Here is a 10,145-nt window from a genome sequence, read left to right on the forward strand (position 1 = left end):
ACATTATGGCGGACACATCGGACATTCTTGGGACCATTGTCAATTATACAGCAATCAGTGCTATACAAATGCACTGATTCCTTTGTAAATGACACTGGCAGTGAAGGGGATAACCACTAGGGGGCAGTGTAGAGGTTAAGTATGTCCTAGAGAGTGCTCCTAACTGTGGGGGGGAGTGCCTACGTGTGACATGTCACTGATCTCTGCTCCCGATCACAGGGAGCAGAGATCAGTGACACTGTCACTAGGCAGAACGGGGAGATGCTTGTTTACATTAGCATCTCCTGGTTCTTCCTCTCCATCAGGCGATCGCGGGTATCCCCGCGGCGATCGAGTCCGCGGGACCCGCGACACGACTCAAGGAGCTCCCGGCTGGCGCGCAAGCAATGGCACGGCGGCAAATTTAAGGGGACGTACGGGTACACCCATTTGCCCAGCAGTGCCATTCTGCTGACGTACACTGGCGTGCGCCGGTCGGGAACCGGTTAAACTGCTGTATGGTCTTGGCCACCGTGCTGCAGTTCAGTTTCAGAGTCTTGGCAATATTCTTATAGTCTAGGCCATCTTTATGTAGAGCAACAATTCTTTTGTTCAGATCCTCAGTTTTCTTTCCCATGAGGTGCCATGTTGAACGTCCAGTGACCAGTATGAGAGAATGAGAGCGATAACACCAAATTTAAACACACCTGCTCCCCTGCTCACACCTGAGACCTTGTACCACCAAGTCACACGACAACGGGGAGGGAAAATGGCTAATTGGGCCCAATTTGGGGTGTACTCACCTTTGTTGCCAGCTGTTTAACCACTTGACAACTGGGCACTTAAACCCCCTTCCTAACCAGACCAATTTTCAGCTTTTGGTGCTCTCACATTTTGAATGACAATTACTCAGTCATGCAACACTGTATCTATATGAAATTTTTGTCCTTTTTTTCACACAAATAGAGCTTTCTTTTGGTGGTATTTAACCACTTGAGCCCCGGACCATTATGCTGCCTAAGGACCAGAGGTCTTTTTCCAATTTGGCACTGCGTCGCTTTAACTGCTAATTGCGCGGTCATGCAATGCTGTACCCAAACGAAATTTGCGTCCTTTTCTTCCCACAAATAGAGCTTTCTTTTGATGGTATTTGATCACCTCTGCAGTTTTTATTTTTTGCGCTATAAACGGAAAAAGACCGAAAATTTTGAAAAAAAATGATATTTTCTACTTTTTGTTATAAAAAAAAATCCAATAAACTCAATTTTAGTCATACATTTAGGCCAAAATGTATTCGGCCACATGTCTTTGGTAAAAAAAATGTCAATAAGCGTATATTTATTGGTTTGCGCAAAAGTTATAGCGTCTACAAACTAGGGTACATTTTCTGGAATTTACACAGCTTTTAGTTTATGACTGCCTATGTCATTTCTTGAGGTGCTAAAATGGCAGGGCAGTACAAAACCCCCCCAAATGACCCCATTTTGGAAAGTAGACACCCCAAGGAAATTGCTGATAGGCATGTTGAACCCATTGAATATTTATTTTTTTTGTCCCAAGTGATTGAATAATGACAAAAAAAAAAAAAATATTTACAAAAAGTTGTCACTAAATGATATATTGCTCACACAGGCCATGGGCCTATGTGGAATTGCACCCCAAAATATATTCAGCTACTTCTCCTGAGTACGGGGATACCACATGTGTGGGACTTTTTGGGAGCCTAGCCGCGTATGGGACCCCGAAAACCAATCACCGCCTTCAGGATTTCTAAGGGTGTAACTTTTTGATTTCACTCTTCACTGCCTATCACAGTTTCGGAGGCCATGGAATGCCCAGGTGGCACAACCCCCCCCCAAATGACCCCATTTTGGAAAGTAGACACCCCAAGCTATTTGCTGAGAGGCATATTGAGTCCATGGAATATTTTATATTTTGACACAAGTTGCGGGAAAGTGACACTTTTTTTTTTTTTTTTTTTTTTTTTGCACAAAGTTGTCACTAAATGATATATTGCTCACACAGGCCATGGGCCTATGTGGAATTTCACCCCAAAATACATTTAGCTGCTTCTCCTGAGTACGGGGATACCACATGTGTGAGACTTTTTGGGAGCCTAGCCGCGTACGGGACCCCGAAAACCAATCACCGCCTTCAGCGTTTTTAAGGGCGTGAATTTTTGATTTTACTCCTCACTGCCTATCACAGTTTCGGAGGCCATGGAATGCCCAGGTGGCACAAAACCCCCCCAAATGACCCCATTTTGGAAAGTAGACACCCCAAGCTATTTGCTGAGAGGCATGGTGAGTATTTTGCAGCTCTCATTTGTTTTTGAAAATAAAGAAAGACAAGAAAAAACTTTTTTTTTTTTTCTTTTTTCAAATTTCAAAACTTTGTGACAAAAAGTGAGGTCTGCAAAATACTCACTATACCTCTCAGCAAATAGCTTGGGGTGTCTACTTTCCAAAATGGGGTCATTTGGGGGGGTTTTGTGCCACCTGGGCATTCCATGGCCTCCGAAACTGTGATAGGCAGTGAAGAGTGAAATCAAAAATTCACGCCCTTAGAAAGCCTGAAGGCGGTGCTTGGTTTTCGGGGTCCCGTACGCGGCTAGGCTCCCAAAAAGTCTCACACATGTGGTATCCCCGTACTCAGGAGAAGCAGCAGAATGTATTTTGGGGTGTAATTTCACATATTCCCATGGCATGTTTGAGCAATATATCATTTAGTGACAACTTTGTGCAAAAAAAAAAAAAAAAAAAAAAAATTTGTCTCTTTCCCGCAACTTGTGTCGCAATATAAAATATTCCATGGACTCGACATGCCTCTCAGCAAATAGCTTGGGGTGTCTACTTTCCAAAATGGGGTCATTTGGGGGGGGTTTTGAACTGTCCTGGCATTTTATGCACAACATTTAGAAGCTTATGTCACACATCACCCACTCTTCTAACCACTTGAAGACAAAGCCCTTTCTGACACTTATTTTTTACATGAAAAAGTTTTTTTTTTTTGCAAGAAAATTACTTTGAACCCCCAAACATTATATATTTTTTTAAAGCAAATGCCCTACAGATTAAAATGGTGGGTGTTTCATTTTTTTTTTTCACACAGTATTTGCGCAGCGATTTTTCAAACGCATTTTTTGGGGAAAAAACACACTTTTTTAAATTTTAATGCACTAAAACACACTATATTGCCCAAATGTTTGATGAAATAAAAAAGATGATCTTAGACCGAGTACATGGATACCAAACATGACATGCTTTACAATTGCGCACAAACGTGCAGTGGCAACAAAATAAATACATTTTTAAAAGCCTTTAAAAGCCTTTACAGGTTACCACTTTAGATTTGCAGAGGAGGTCTACTGCAAAAATTACTGCCCTCGATCTGACCTTCGCGGCGATACCTCACATGCATGGTGCAATTGCTGTTTACGTTTGACGACAGACCGCCGCTTGCGTTCGCCTTAGCGCAAGAGCAGGGGGCGACAGGGGTGCTTTTTTTTTTTTTTTTTTTTTCTTTATTATTTTTTTGCTTTTTTATCTTATTTTTAAACTGTTCCTTTCATTTTTTTTTTTTTTAAATCATTTTTATTGTTATCTCGGGGAATGTAAATATCCCCTATGATAGCAATAGGTAGTGACAGGTACTCTTTTTTGAAAAAATTGGGGTCTATTAGACCCTAGATCTCTCCTCTGCCTTCAAAGCATCTGACCACACCAAGATCGGTGTGATAAAATGCTTCCCCAATTTCCCAATGGCGCTATTTACATCCGGCGAAATCTAAGTCATAAAATGCTCGTAGCTTCCGGTTTCTTAGGCCATAGAGATGTTTGGAGCCACTCTTGTCTCTGATCAGCTCTATGGTCAGCTGGCTGAATCACCGGCTGCATTCTCTGGTTCCCTGTTGAGACAGGAGAGCCAGAGAAAAACACGGAAGACGGTGGGGGGGGGGGGCATTCCCTCCCACGGCTTGTAAAGGCAGTCTAGAGGCTAATTAGCCGCTAGGATTGCTTTTACATGAAAGCCGACCGCTGGCTGAAAAGAATGATACCAAGATGATACCTAAACCTGCAGGCATCATTCTGGTATAACCACTCAAAGTTGTGAATGGCGTACCTGAAGACAAAAAAATGGTTAACAATAAAGCACAGTAAACAGTAAAGTATAAATAATTACATACCTGAAAAACAAACATGATAAAACATAATAACAATAACAATAAAACATTGCAGAATAGAATACAGTAAAAAAAGAGCAGAACAATAGAGAGAGAGAATAGAGAGAGAGAACAATAAAACGACAACTATTTTTTTTTATTTTATATATATATATATTTTTTTTACACTTTTTTTTGTAACTAACTTTTATAACGGTAACCGGTTCCAGGTTCGGGTCTCTCAAAATGCGATGGCATCTTGGGAGACCCTGTGAAAGTGTGCCTAGTCTGTGCAATGCTGTACCCTACGCTAATACTCCACTAGTGAATGGTAGCGTTCAAAACATTCACCAATGCAAAGACCAGGATTGTCAGGACAGGAGGGACATAATAGCAGGTGTCACGCCTATATCCGCGCTTGCTGCAGACACAACATCTTTTTTGGGGGTTCGTTGGGTAGGGGTACTCGGGAGGACATAAAGAAAATGCCTCTCATGCAGCCGACTGCATTTGGTTGGGGATGTGAATGAGGGAAGTACGGGCGCTGCAGAAGTGGTGGGTTCCCAATTAGGATTGGCGAATGCAGCAGGAAGGGCACTATGGGCACGACGGGCCTGTGTTTGTCTTTTTGGTGGCAGCGGGACACTACTTGTGCTTGCCACCTCACCAGCTTGAACTGCACTTATGGGACTTGCCACGTCACCAAGTGTTACTGCAGCGCTGGTTTGACTACGACCGGGGTGTACTAGGCCGCTGGTGCTTGCCAGTTCAATAAAAAGCTTCCAAAAAAACTGTTAGCGATCGCAGGGATCAGGTCTGACTCTGCGAACGCTGCAGTTATGCGTTTAGTGTTTTGTAAGTGTCAGTGATCGATCGATACTGCACTTGGGTGGGCTGGACTGGGCCGGGCGGAGGGGCAAAACGCAGGTGCTAGCAGGTATCTGGGCTGATCCCGCTAACACTGCGTTTTTGGGAACCCTAAACTGCTGGGGACGCTAGTATAGATCTGATCGGATCAGATATTGATCCGTTCAGATACTATACCACTAAAGGAGGCGTATGCTGCGTGCGTGGGTGTTAGTGGTACTGGCGCTAACCTGACGCTGCCTGGGGCCGGTGCTTGCTAGTTCACCAAAATGCTACCAAAAAAACTGTTAGCGATCGCAGGGATCAGGCCTGACTCTGCGAACGCTGCAGTTATGCGTTTAGTGCCTTGTAAGTGACAGTGATCGATCGATACTGCACTTGGGTGGGCTGGGCTGGGCCGGGCGGAGGGGCACAACGCAGGTGCTAGCAGGTATCTGGGCTGATCCCGCTAACACTGCGTTTTTGGGAACCCTAAACTGCTGGGGACGCTAGTAAAGATCTGATCGGATCAGATATTGATCTGATCAGATACTATACCACTAAGGGAGGTGTACGGTGCGTGCGTGGGTGTTAGCGCTACTGGCGCTAACCTGACGCTGCCTGGTGCTTGCTTGCCAGTTCACCAAAATGCTACCAAAAAAACTGTTAGCGATCGTAGGGATCAGGCCTGACTCTGCGAACGCTGCAGTTATGCGTTTAGTGTTTTGTAAGTGACAGTGATCGATCGATACTGCACTTGGGTGGGCTGGGCGGAGGGGCAAAACGCAGGTGCTAGCGGGTATCTGGGCTGATCCCGCTAACACTGTGTTTTTGGGAACCCTAAACTGCTGGGGACGCCAGTATAGATCTGATCGGATCAGATATTGATCCGATCAGATACTATACCACTAAGGGAGGCGCATGCTGCGTGCGTGGGTGTTAGCGGTACTGGCGCTAATCTGACGCTGCCTGGGGCGATCAGGGGGCTAAACCTTTATTCGGTAATAAACGGCGGGTGCCCTGACACTATAAAAAATAAACAAACTAACCAGCGTCACCCGTAACGGTTATACGGTGATCAGTGGTGAAAGGGTTAACTAGGGGGCAATCAAGGGGTTAAAACATTTATTAGGTAGTATATGGGGGTCCCTGTCACTATAAAACGCTGACGGCGAACCTAAATATTTACCTCACTAACTAGCGTCACCAGTGACACTAATACAGCGATCAGAAAAATGATCGCTTAGCGACACTGGCGATGGGGGGTGATCAAGGGGTTAAAACTTTATTAGGGGGGGTTAGGGGGGTATCCTAGACCTAAAGGGGGGTAATACTCACTGTCCCAACACTGTAACTGTCACAAACTGACACTATGCAGTAATCAGAAAAAAAAAAAAAAAAACCTGCTGGTGTCAGTTTGTGACAGGGGGGGGGGGGTGATTGGGGGGGGATCGGGGGGCGATCGGGGGGGGGATCGGGGTGTTTTGTATGCCTGGCATGTTCTACTGTGTGTGTAGTGTGTTGTGCACTTACATTGATGTCTTCTCCCCTCGGCGCTGGAACGGAATACCGAGCCGAGGGGAGATGACATCATTTCCTTTGCTGCTGTTTAGCATACAGCAGCAAAGGAGTGTTCCCATTGGCCGGCGGCGATCGCGAGGGGGGGGCCACGAACGGATGGCCTCCCCCTCATCTCGGATCGCCGGGGAACAGAACGGGACCGCTTCGGGCACCGGGGGGGGGTCCGATCGGACCCCCCACCCGCGAGAGGCAAATCACGTACATGTACGTGATTTTGCCTGCCCGTGCCGCCTTGCCGACGTAAATCGGCGTTAGGCGGTCCTTAAGTGGTTAATCACCGCTGGGTTCTTTATTTTTTGCGCCGTAAAAGAAAAAAGACTGAAAAATCTGTAAAAAAATAAATTTTTCTTCATTTCTGTTATAATATTTTGCAAATTAGTAATTTTTCTTCATATATTTTGGCCAAAATTTATACCGCTACATATCTTTGGTAAAAATAACCCAAATCGGTGGATATTATTTGGTCTTTTTGAAAGTTATAGAGTCCAAAAGCTATGGTGCGAATATCTGAAAATTGATCACACCTGAAGTACTGACGGCCTATCTAATTTCTTGAGACCCTAACATGCCAGAAAAGTACAAATACCCCCCAAATGACCCCTTTTTGGAAAGAAGACATTCCAAGGTATTTAGAAAGATGCATGGTGAGTTTTTTGAAGTTGTAATTTTTTCCCACAATTCTTTGCAAAATCAAGGTTTTTTTTTTCCTTTTTTTTTTTTTCCCACAAAATTGTCATATTAGCAGGGTATTTCTCACACACCGCATATGCATACCACAAATTACACCCCAAAACACATTCTGCTATTACTCCCGAGTACGCGATACCACATGTGTGAGACTTTTACACAGCGTGGCCACATACAGAGGCCCAACATGCAGGGGAGCACCTTCAGGCGTTCTGGAGCACCCAGGCCAATTCTGACATTTCTCTCCTACATGTAAAAATCATCATTTATTAGCTCGAAAATTACATAGAACCCCAAAACATTATATATATTTTTTTAGCAAAGACCCTAGAGAATACAATGGCGGTCGTTGCAACTTTTTATCTCGCACGGTATTTGCGCAGCAATGTTTTTAACGCTTTTTTTGGAAAAGAAACTGTTTTGTGCTTTACAAAAACCAAAACAGTAAAGTTAGCCCAATGTTTTTGCATAATGTGAAAGATGAAGTTACGCATGTCACCTTTCAAAATTGCACGCGCTTGTGGAATGGCGCCAAACTTTGCTACTCAAAAATACCCATAGGCGACGCTTTAAAATTTTTTACTGGTTACATGTTTTGAGTTACAGAGGAGGTCTAGGGCCAAAATTATTGCTCTCGCTCTACCGATCGCAGTGATACCTCACATGTGTGGTTTGAACACCGTTTTCATATGTGGGCGGGACTTACGTATGCGTTCGCTTCTGCATGCGAGCACACAGGGACAGGGGCGTTTTAAAATTTTTAAATTTTTTTTTATTGTTCATTTTACTTTATTTATTTTAGTTTAATGCTTTTTTCCAAAAAAAAAAAAATTTTTGACCACTTTTATTTCTATTACAAGGAATGTAAACATCCTTGTAATAGGAATATGGCATGACAGGTCCTCTTTACAGTAAGATATGGGGTCAATAAGACCCCACATCTCACCTCTAGGCTGGGAAGCCTAAAATTAAAAAAAAAAAAAAAAAAAACGATCCTGGCTTCGATCGTATTGGTGAGTCGGTGGAAGCGCGCGGGGGGGGCATCCCCTCTCGCCTCCCGTAAGCAGTGGAACAGCCGCTATGATCATTCTTATGGTGTAGGGAATCACCGGCTGAAAAAGCTGATATCTGAATGATGCCTGTAGCTGCAGGCATCATTCAGATATCCCTGCACAAAGTCAAGGACGTCGTATGACGGCCGGCGGGCGGGAAGTGGTTAAAACGCTTTTTTTTTTTAACACAAAGTTGTCCATTTATACAATATTTCTACCACATAACATGTACATACCAAAAATTACACCTCAAAAGAGATTCTCCTACTCCTCCTGAGTACGGCGACACCACATGTGTGAGACTTCCACAGCCTGGCCACATACAGAGGCAGAGTACAGCCGAGCATGGCTCAGCATGGCGGAGTATGGCGGAGTATGGTGGGGTAATGCGGGGTATGGCAGGGTAATGCGGGGCTTTGCAGAGTATTGTGGGGGTATTGCAGAGTAATGTGGGGGTATTCCAGGGTAATGTGGGGCTTTGCAGAGTATTGTGGGGGTATTGCAGAGTAATGTGGGGTATTCCAGGGTAATGTGGGGCTTTGCAGAGTATTGCACAGCAGTAGGGATGGCTGAGCATGGATGGCTGGATGTCTCTGTGCAGCGCTGTGGGCACTACACATCCAGCCCACAGCGCTGCAGCCATCCATCCATCCCCCTCTCCGCTCACAGTGTACCGATCGGTACACAGGAGGGGAGGAGAGGAACCGGCGTCATCAGATGACGCCGGTCTGTTTACTTGTGATCGCGCCGTCATTTGACGGCGCGATCACATGGTAAACGGCCGTGATTAGTGGCCATTTATCCCCGATGCGGACCCGGCGGTCACGGATGTGCTCGGGTGCGCGCCCCAGGGGGCGCGCGAGAGGGGAGTTCCGGGAGGACGTCATATGACGTCCTCCCAGAGTTAAGCAACCGCCCTGCAGCCGTCATTCGGCTACGGGCCGGTTGTTAAGTGGTTAAACATTAATGGCTGTGTGTTGAGTTATTTTGAAGGGACAACAAAGTCACACTGTTATACAAGCTGTACACTCACTACTTTACATTGCAGCAATGTATATTTCCTCAGTGTTGTCACAGGAAAAGATAAAATAAAATGTTTACAAAAATGTGAGGGGTGTACTCACTTTTGTGAGATACTGTGTGTGTGTATATATATATATATATATATATATATATATATATATATATATATATATAATCTTTATTTAGCATTTTAGGCATTACAAAACACTGAAAAGGAGAAATCAGCATTTACATTATACCTATATAAATAGCAATGAAATTCAGCTCAGTATAACAATTGCAAAACCTACCCTGTCTCTGATATTAGATCTAGATGGACAGGCCCCTCGAGGTTTAGGAGGAGGGCCTGCACAGAAAGATAGGAGTAATAGTACAGTAAGTTAGGAACTCAAAAAACACATTGAAATATATAGGACATTAAATAACCGCAGGTAGATCCGAAACTAAGCAATCACACCTGGTTCATTAGCTGACTAGATATTATAGAGTCATAATCGTTGATTCTGATTCTGGTTCACCTGGACAAGTTGCTTAAAAGCAGGAACTGCCAATGCTAAAAAGGCAATATCCAGACCAGAGGAGCCTGAGGGGCCGAGCCTGAAACATGATTTCTCCTGGAGGCCCAAGTGTAATCGAAGCGTTCTCATGTACCCCTGTAAATATATTTTTTTAGGCCAGCTTGGACCAAATTAATTATTTGCATGCCAGAACAAACTGGCTGCTTTAGCTGTTATACAGTGCCTTGAAAAAGTATTCACACCCCTTGAAATTTTCCACATTTTGTCATGTTACAACCAAAAACATAAATGTATTTT

This window comes from Aquarana catesbeiana, linkage group LG02 (assembly GCF_042186555.1).
Source record: "Aquarana catesbeiana isolate 2022-GZ linkage group LG02, ASM4218655v1, whole genome shotgun sequence".
Taxonomy (NCBI): domain Eukaryota; kingdom Metazoa; phylum Chordata; class Amphibia; order Anura; family Ranidae; genus Aquarana; species Aquarana catesbeiana.